A 10,593-nucleotide genomic window follows, 5' to 3' on the forward strand; every position below is an offset into this window, starting at 1 on the left:
AAAATGACTTATGTCTAAGCATAAAAATACATTAATAGAAAGAGATTTTGTTACAGAGTTTTGTGAACACGATCTGCAGTGAATCGATGATTCTACTTTTAATGCATCTGAAACACTGTCTTGTAACATGTCGATCCCACTCTCCCAGACTTTTTTTGCTGATATGCTCAATACTGCAAATGTTTTTATTGTTTTTTTTTTTGCATAAATAGTTTGTGCAAATAGACTCTACAATGTTTGAGTTATATGGAACGTTATCGAATAGCCGCTGCATTAATAAGTTAATATCATCCGCACAATTAATTGTACAATTTCGACCCGGATAGAAAGCAAATAATAATTCGATTCTTTTTGATAAAACTTTGCTAAGGCTCCGAACTGAGCATAATTTATAATGCATGAAAAGAAACACTTGGATTGACTCTGTGAATCGATATAATTTTTTAGATTTTTAAAATTTAAGTACCCGAATGAAAAATTTCACAGAGACTATCAAATCCACACGTATTAAGTAACATATATTTAGAATTATTAACTTTTCGTGGTTTTTGTCTACTGCCATTTTCAATAAATTCTTTTTTTTTTCTTTTTTAGATAGTTTTTATTAAGAATATTTTCATGAAGAGTTTGAACATCAGGACATGGAGTGACATATTTACCTCTTTTTTTGTGAACCATTGGCTCAGACTGCACGATTTTCCGTTTTGTTGGTAGTTTTTCAGTTTTCAAATTAAATTTTTTAGGTGATTCTAATATAATACTAAAACTATCGTGAGCGTTTTGAGTGAAAGAAAGTGCATTGGAAGTCGATGAAATTAAAATATTTTGTTCATTCTTTACTGGTGTCGATTGAAATAATGGAGATTCAAGTTGATACGAATCTTCTATCTTATTTTCAGACATTGATTTGAATAACCCAGACTTTAATAGAGGAGAATTGTTTTTTTGTTTAGGAGAAGATAAAAGTGATGAGTCCAAAATAGGTGAGTCTTCAGGTTTTTCTACAGATGCCAAATCAGTTAGCGAAGAATTAGACGCCGTTGAATCACCAATAGATATGGGAAGTGAACTAATCGAATTAGTTATTTCACGAGTGTCATTGTCTTTGGAAGTTAAATTTGTGTTTTTATCAACGTTCAGTTTGTTTTTCCAATTTTCACAGGCATTCAATACATCATTATTTTTTTTATTTGCTTTGGTACTGTTTTTTACATTAACTTTTGATTGCACTAATGGTTTTTTTTTATCAATTTCAGATCTAGCTTCTATCATTCGGGCTGTTAAGGATCGCATGTGTTTTATAAGTATTTTAATTATACTACTAGGTCGATGATTATTTAAAAACTCTTCTTTAGCTGTCCTAAAATAATTTTCTGATCTTGCAGATGTTGGAACGATAATATCGGAGTCAAAAATTGTTCGCATTACATTAGTCCAAGCAGGAAATTTTTTAAATAAACGTTTTAATTCTTTCAGAAATTTGGGAAAATGGTATGGATTGATATCATCGAAACTTACTGCAGGATCAAACTTCGTATTAGCAATACATGTCTCTTTAGCAAGATTATCAATAAAGTTGTCAAGTTCCTGATCACATGTTTCCTCTTTATTATTGTCATTACAAACTAAATGTTGGTCACACTCTTTTTCTTTGCTACAAAAAGTTGTTTCCCGCAGACTTTTATAGTCAATAGTACTATCAAATTTGAAAGTTTCTATTTTCGATAAAATCCACTGAATATCTTCTTTACAGCCATGGCTTCTTTGACAAATTTTAAAAATGGCTGTTATCAGTTTTTTTAATTGATCAAAACATTCAATTGTACTCATTAAACCAATAACACGTAAATAAAAATCTTTAATGCCTGGTTTCGCATTTGTGAAAAATTTTAAAGAAGATATCCAGTGAATTAAGTGCGCAATGTCGATCCTTAAGTATGGCTTTGACACAGACTGGCGTTTACCTATTAAATATTGATAACAGCTTTCTAAATATTCGCCATAAGTTTGATTATTTGTCGCTAAACAAATCGCATTTTGTAAAGACTTGGACATATCAGTCACAATATTCTGTGGAATGTGAGCACCACTTGCAATCCATTCCCGTAGCCAAGTTGTAATAATGATAGTGTCATGGCGTTCCGAAAGCATTTGGCATACTGGAACTATTAAATTGTCTATGTGAGTCACTATTTGATATAGAAATATTGGTCCATTTGAAAGACGTCCATCATGATTTAATTTAAAAGCTAAACTTCCAGTTGCGTCTATAGAAACTATAGGGTTTAATTTAAGAACGTCATTATACACATCAGTCTGTTCAATACTCCAGTAAAATGTAAAAAATTTATCGAAGCCAATTTGTCTTAACGTAGGATAAAATTCAGGATCATATTTTACCCGATTTAAATTTTCCCATAAATTTCCTTGTATTCCAAAATCGTCGTTTTCAGCTTCCTGTTTGATTTCGTTTAAAACCTTAGTTGACGGGATAAGCGGTGACACTTGATCTCCATATTCCTGAAATTTTAAAATCAATGCCTCTCGATACATAGTACTTTTTTTATTTTTTAATTCTTTCTTCACTTCTGTTCTTCTTCCTTTTGATACGTAACGTTTTTTATAATGAGGAATCGTTTTAGTATTTAAAGTGTAAATAATCATTTCAGCATTATTATCATCAGTATTATAATTGCATTCACCATAAATCGCAGCTTGACAATTATTTTCAACACAAACACCATTCACTTTAACTCTACAGGGTGTCTCTGAAGTGGCGGGAGTAATTGTTGGGGTCGATAGAGAAAAAAATACTGAATCGAAAGTTCCTGAGCCAAAAATTTTTTTGGGCCATAGAATTTGAGTTATGAATTAAAAACGATAGCCAATCAGAAGCGCGCTATTCGAGAAATGAAAATGAGCGGGGAAGTAGAGGAGACGCGAGAGTGAGATGCTGCAATAGCAGCTTACTCGCTCACACAAAGCCGAGCATGAGAGGGGATTGTGACGCTATGAGCCGAGTACGTAAGTGTGAATGAGTGGATGTATGAGGTCGCAAGCGGACGGCTTAATGTATGAGTGTGTGTCCGTGTATCGCAGCATTATTGGAGGCGTTGTAACGCTGAATTAAAGCTAACCGGGTACTCTAAGACAGAGGAAAAATTTTAATTTTTATTTTTATTCGAAAAAATTTAATAAAAAAATAAAAAGGCCCAAGATTTAACCAGACCCACAGAAACGGAGAGTAAATTTTTAATTCTCATTTATTTTGCTGGGGATTATTTTCAAATACAAAAAAAAAAAAAAAAGGCTAAGATTCAACTGGAATCTTAATTGCTTAATAAAAGGAGTAAAGTGTAATGATGTGAATGCAAACTAATAACATTAAAGTAAAGTTATCCTTGAACTGCCGAAACACCTGTAGATTTTTTTGAAATGATTTCTTTGCTAAGAAAAAGGGAAACTAAAATATCAAAATTACTAAAACGTGAATGCCATTTCTTTTTCATATTTTCTTCGACATTTTACCTGTCAGGGAATAAAAAGAATATTTAAATTGAAATATCAAAATTATAAGGACTTGAATTCAATGTTTTGTTAATTTATCATTTGACATTTTACCTATCAATTAAGTGATAAATAATTTAAATTAAAATATCAAAATTATCAGGGCTTGGGTGCGATTACTACTTAATTTGATACTTGGGATTTTACCCGTCAATTCATTAGAAATTTATTTCAATTATAAGATCAAAATTATGAGAACATGAGTGCGATTTATTTTTAATTTATTATTCAGGATTTTAACAGTCAATTGATTGATAAACAACTTTAATTAAAATATCAAAATTATCAGGACCTGAGTTCAATTTTTTGTTTTTAATTTATTATTTATTTACCTGTCAATTAATTAAAAAATAATTTTTATAAAAATATCAAAATTGTTCGGACTTGAGTTCAATTTTTTTCTTAATTTATAATTTGACATTCTACCTGTTAATTCACCGATAGATAATTCTAATAAAAATATCAAAATTATTCGGACTTGAGTTCAATTTTTTCTTAATTTATAATTTGACACTCTACCTGTTAATTCACTGATAGATAATTCTAATAAAAATATCAAAATTATTCGGACTTGAGTTCAATTTTTTTCTTAATTTATAATTTGACATTCTACCTGTTAATTCACTGATAGATAATTCTATTAAAAATATCAAAATTATTCGGACTTGAGTTCAATTTTTTTTTAATTTATCATTTGACATTTCGCTTGTTGATTAAGTGATTAATAATTTTAATAATAATATCAAAATTATCAGGACTCGAGAGCGATTTTTTTAGTATATTTTTTTACATTTTACCTGTCAATTAACTGATAAATAATTTCAATTAAAATATCAAAATTATTCGGACTTGAGTTCAATTTTTTTTTTTAATTTATTAGTTGACATTTTACCTGTTAATTAACTGATAAATAATTTTAATAAAAATATCAAAATTATCAGGACTCGAGAGCGATTTTTTTTTTCAATTTCTTATTTGACATTTTACCTGTCAATTAATTAAAAAATAATTTTAATTAAAATATCAAAATTATTGGGACTTGAGTTCAATGTTTGTTTTAATTTATTTTTTGACATTTTACCTGACGATTAATTGAAAAATTATTTTACAGAATAATTCCCAGCAAAATAAATGAGAAATGAAAGTTTTCCATCCGTTTGGTTGGGTCCGGTTGAGTCTTGGGCAATTCCTTCTGTTTTCAAAAATTATTCCGAGCATAAGAAATAAGTAATAAAAATTTTCTATCTGTTCGTTTTGGTCCGGTTGAGTCTGGGGCCTATTTTCTTTTTTGAAATAATTTTGTCAATTAATAATTGATAATAAATTTTTTCAATCAGTTTTTTATCGTCTTGTCAAGATTAGGCTGATTTTTGTTCAATAAATTTTTGTTTGTTATTGAAAAGAGAAAATAAATTTTTTTGCATTCTTCTATTCTTGGCTCTGGTCGAGTCTTGGGCATTCTTTTCGTTTTTAAAAATAATTCCTAGCAAAATGAATGGGAAATAAAAGTTTTCGATCCGTTTGTTTGGGTCCGATTGAGTCTGGGGCCTATTAATTTTTTTAAGAATAATGTTGTTAATTAATAATTGATAATAAAATTTTTCAATCAGTTATTCGAAGTCTGTTTGAGATTGGGCCTTTCTTTTCAAGGAAAATTAATCTTGGTGATCAAGTAATAAAAAATTTCTATCCGTTTATTTGGGTCCTGCTGCGTCTTGGGTCTATTTTTTTTTTTCTTAATAATTTAGTTAATTAATATTTAGAAATAAAATTTTTCGATTTATCTTTTTCGGGTCCGGTCGAGTCTTGGGCAATTTTTTTGTTTCGAGAAATAATTCCCAACAAAAAAACAGGAATAAAAGTTTTCTTTCCGTTTGTTTGGGTCCAGTTAAGTCTGGGGCCTATTTTCTTTTTTAAAAAATTTTGTTGATTAAAAATTCATTATAAAACTTTTCAATTATTTTTTCTTGCTCCAGTCGAGATCAGGCCCTTTTTCAAAGGAAAATAATTTTGCTGATTAAAAATAGAAAAACAAAGATTTTCAATTTATTTTATTTCGGGTCTGGTCGAGTCTAGGGCATTTTTATCGTTTTCAAAAATAATTTCCTGCAAAATAAATAAGTAATAAAAATTATTTATCCGTTTGTTTGGGTCCAGTTGAGTCTAGGGCCTCATTTGTTTTTTTAATTAGTTTTGATGATCAACAATAAAAAATAAAATTTTTGGATCATTTTTTCTGGGTCCGGTCGAAATTGAGCCTTTTATTATAAAAAAGTTAATTATGATGATTAAAAATGAATAGTAAAATTTTTTTATTCATCTCCCTTTCGGTCTGATGGAGTCTTGGGCATTTTTTCGTTTTTAAAGATAATTTCCAGCAAATTAAGTAAGTAATAAAAATTTTCTATCCGTTTGTTTAAGTCCGGTTAAGTCTGTGGCTTATTTTCTTTTTTAAATAATATTTGATTAATAATAAAAATAAAATTTTTAATTAGTTTCTCTTAGTCTGTTTGAGATTGGGCCTTGTTTCGAAAAGAAATTAATTTGGCTGATTGAAAATGAAAACAAAAATTTTCAATTTATTTTTTTTTTTGGGTCCGGTCGAGTCTTGGGCGATTTTCTTCGTTTTTTAAAATAATTCCCATCAAAATAAATAAGTAATTAAAACTATCTATCTGTTTGTTTGGGTCCGGTTGAGTCTGCGGACTATTTTTTTTTTTAAATAATTTTGTTGATTGAAAATTAATAATAAAATTTTTTAATCATTTTTTTGCTCCAGTCGAGATTGGGCCTTTTTTAAAAGAAACAATTTTGCTGATTGAAAATAAGGAAAAATTTTTGTACTGTTATTTTTTTGGATCCGATCGAGTCTTGGGCATTTTTTCGTTTTTAAAGATAATTTCCAGCAAATTAAGTAAGTAATAAAAATTTTTATCCGTTTGTTTGGGTCCGGTTGAGACTTGGGCCCATTTATTTTTTTTATAATAATTTTGTTGATTGAAAATTAATAATAAAATTTTTCAATCATTTTTTCTTGCTCCAGTCGAGATTGGGCTCTTTTTTAAAGAAAAATAATTTTGCTGATTAAAAATAAAAAATAAAAATTTTTTCATCCATCTCTTTTTGGATTCCAGTTGAATCTTAGCCTTTTTTTTTTTTTTGTATTTGAAAATAATCCCCAGCAAAATAAATGAGAATTAAAAATTTACTCTCCGTTTCTGTGGGTCTGGTTAAATCTTGGGCCTTTTTATTTTTTTATTAAATTTTTTCGAATAAAAATAAAAATTAAAATTTTTCCTCTGTCTTAGAGTACCCGGTTAGCTTTAATTCAGCGTTACAACGCCTCCAATAATGCTGCGATACACGGACACACACTCATACATTAAGCCGTCCGCTTGCGACCTCATACATCCACTCATTCACACTTACGTACTCGGCTCATAGCGTCACAATCCCCTCTCATGCTCGGCTTTGTGTGAGCGAGTAAGCTGCTATTGCAGCATCTCACTCTCGCGTCTCCTCTACTTCCCCGCTCATTTTCATTTCTCGAATAGCGCGCTTCTGATTGGCTATCGTTTTTAATTCATAACTCAAATTCTATGGCCCAAAAAAATTTTTGGCTCAGGAACTTTCGATTCAGTATTTTTTTCTCTATCGACCCCAACAATTACTCCCGCCACTTCAGAGACACCCTGTATAATTATTTTCAGTATTTCCGTTATCTTCGTTCTCAATACGAAAAACTTTATTGCTTGTAAAACTAAATGCACAGGGCAATTTCGTTTCACAGTAAATTAATTCTGCTAATGCATGTGTCCAATTCTCCTGCAATGTCAAGTATGGTCGATCGTTTTTGTCATTTTTTTGGATAGGCTTAATTGAAGTCCATACATCTGTGGGAAATTTTATGAGAAATGTCAATAATTTATCTTTACACGGATGATCATTCCGTTGAGTGTGGAGTGTAAAATCAGGATCATTTTTATCGTCTAAAATATTACTATCATCGCTTGCTGACGGTGACTTGTCATTCACAGAAGTTTCTTTGACCTCAGCCTCAGATTCAGTTATATTTAGACATTTAATGTAACTAGTAAGAATCGCATTTCGATTTTGTGAAATATAAAAATACAAATTTAAAGGTTTCATGCTGTAACTTCCCGAATCCAATTTCCATTTTGCACAAATTTCCTTCCAGATTGGATTAGACCGAGATTTTACTTTACCATTTTTTTCACATATTTCAAATTTTTGAATAGTTTCAAGTATCTCAAAATGAGAAACTGCCGCCCAAGAAGTCATAATAATTAAATAAATCGAACAGCACCAAATTTAAACAACAACAGCAATAATACTCGACAAATAACTGATTATTCATTATGAGCTCGCTATTCAATTATTTTGAAATATGGTGCGTCGAGATGCGCAGAGTACAAAAAATTGGCGGCAAAACAAAGTTTAAATAAATGAATTATAATAAAATTTTTATAGTTGTTCATAGTAATAAAAAAGTGTTCCACATTTTTCCGCTGATTAAATGACTGTCTACACTGATAGAAGGATTTGTTTATAGTTAAAAATATTTGTCAATATTTAACAAATCATTTATTAAAGACCACTTTTTAGTCCTTAATAAATGTTTCTTAGTATTTAAAAGATTTATTAGTATTTAATAAATAAATATCAGATTTATTAAATACAAACAAATCATTTAAAATATTAAGAAATATTTGTTTAATACTAAAAAGTGGTCTCTAATAAATGATTTGTTAACTAATAACAAATATTTTTTGGTACAAATAAATCTTTCTGTAAATATATTTACAAATCTATCTTTAATGCGATTTAAACTTACTATTACACCTTTAATTGATTTTCTCCAAAATACGTACCACATTATACTTACAGTTCTAAATACGTAAAAAGCTAACGGCCAGCCAGTTCAAAATTCTAATGGACATAAATAACCAGATCTAAACCTTGGTTCTTGTCAATCAGCATGTGGTCCAGATCCTGCTCGTTTTTTACTACAAACTTGCGGTTTTCGAGATCGAGGTCTGGTTCCCGACTCCCGGGAGCCTCGTCGTCTGCAAAAAAAGACTGATAAAATCTCGGAGGCTTGAACGTACTTACGTGAGAACATAGACGAAGTGACGGTTATGGAGGAGTCTCCATAGTTGTCAGAGCTGGACTCTTCAGCGGGAGAGTTGGCGCTGCTCTGATGTAGGTGCTACTGGTCTTCCTGGACCTACTGGGACTTGGCTAAGCGCTTGCGGTCAATGATCGCTTGCTCATTCCTGGCGATCAGCAGCTCCGAAAGATTTTAAATGGTGAGATTCCAATATCCAAACTCATTGAGTTTGTGCGAGCCCGACTAGAAAAAAAATCTGAACTTTCTTTGAAACGTGCGACAACGCGTTAGATATCGTCCCCTTCAAGATTTTTTTCTGTTTGACGTTTTTCAGGAAGAGGATGCTCAACGAAGGCGTAAGATTCAGGTTCCAGTGGAAGTACCTCCGGTTACTAATACCTACAGAATTGGCTCACAAATTGTATGGCGTTAGGATCGATGCCTAATTAAGACATCTTCTGTCTCACCAAGGTCTCTTCCTTCAGAAGGGTTGTTGTGGAGATCATATGTCAGCGAGCAGTACTTGAGGAGAGTCGGTTTGTATTCTGGCGAATCTGATGAGTCTTTGGATTCTTCTATCATCGTTACGTCAATATTTCATATGCACTGTCGGGTAAAAATTAAAAAATAAAAAATTTTAATATTAAACATAAAAATACGTTAGTAAATCCTTCGTAAATCATTAATAAAATAAATAATAAAGCATTGAATATTCACTTCAATTAAAATCTTCAATAAAAAAATTTTGTTTGATGGAATTATTTATTAAAAAAAAAAAAAAAAAAAAAAAAAAAAACTTACAGGTACAAATGTATCATTGACAAGAGAGGAATCATTGAGGTCAATATTATCAGGGTAGGCCATCTGATTAACCATCGATACAATGGTAGCTGAAGATTAACTCGCATTGCATACACCAGCGCGAATCCTGGAAATTCTAATGTGTATCTCGCTTTCACAAAGGATTTTGTGTCTTCTGGTCTTTGCCTCAATGTCACTGTCAAAAAATAAGCAAAAATTAGTTAAATTATAATTAATAAATTGTAAACAATAAAAATGAGTCAAAATATAAAAAAACATTTCTGTATTTGGATAGTGACAACAGAATTGAATATACCCGTAAATAATTATTATGGAAAATAATTGTGATATGCTGTGATGTGATTAAATATAAAAAAATTGCCAGAGTGTTAATATATTGGCGATAGATGTTAGCATTAACAGACGATACATAAATTCATAGTCAGAACTTATGTAATGTTTATAAACATACGTACATTTTTCGATAGAATCATTGATAAAGAGTGGTGTGTGTCGTGAGTAATTTTTGAATCTAGGACTTCCATTGTCAATCACAGTATTAAGTGACAATTAATTAAATTCACTAGGATGTTGTGACGCACTGGAGCTAAAATAGTGGGACTTGTATTGCTGGTTTCAGGATCATCCCCGGCTTTACTAAAAATTTCCATAAACATGCCATGAAAATTTTGGACAGTCAATTTAGGAAATCCCAGAGCAATTAAATTGTCTCAACACTTAATTTAATAGCAAAATCTTTGAACTTGTCATATTCGTCTTTATTATTGATTAGTTTTTCAAGATAAGCATAGCTGAATGCCCGAAAAAGCAGTTGCCATCAGGTATAATCCGTCTTATAAACGAGTATATAACCCTCAACACTTTAGTTTTTGGCAAATACACTTGGTCTTCTGGGTACTCGCGTTCAAGATCCTTCATTGATTTTTCTTCGCCAATATAAAGTATTCATTCCAAGATCTCTTTCTCAATGTTCCACTGCTGTTGAAGGATAAATTCAACTCGATTAACAATATTTTCAGGTGCTACAGTTAATATTGTGTCATCCATGATTTAGTGAACTGATTCATAACAAT

At 30.6% G+C, this 10,593-nt stretch overlaps 1 long non-coding RNA gene across 1 annotated transcript; it reads right to left on the reverse strand.

The window, feature by feature from the left end:
- Positions 1-8,879: 8,879 nt before the first annotated feature.
- Positions 8,880-10,001, reverse strand: LOC141534886 (uncharacterized). Its single transcript, XR_012480506.1, has 3 exons — positions 9,976-10,001; positions 9,500-9,695; positions 8,880-9,304 (listed from the first exon to the last, which is right to left on the reverse strand). It is a non-coding gene; the product is annotated as an uncharacterized LOC141534886 (long non-coding RNA).
- Between the last annotated feature and the right edge of the window lie 592 nt (positions 10,002-10,593).

The sequence above is a fragment of the Cotesia typhae genome, unplaced genomic scaffold, assembly GCF_013202065.1.
Source record: "Cotesia typhae breed Kobodo isofemale line unplaced genomic scaffold, CoteBio_Ctyphae scaffold_13, whole genome shotgun sequence".
NCBI classification, from domain to species: Eukaryota; Metazoa; Arthropoda; class Insecta; order Hymenoptera; family Braconidae; genus Cotesia; species Cotesia typhae.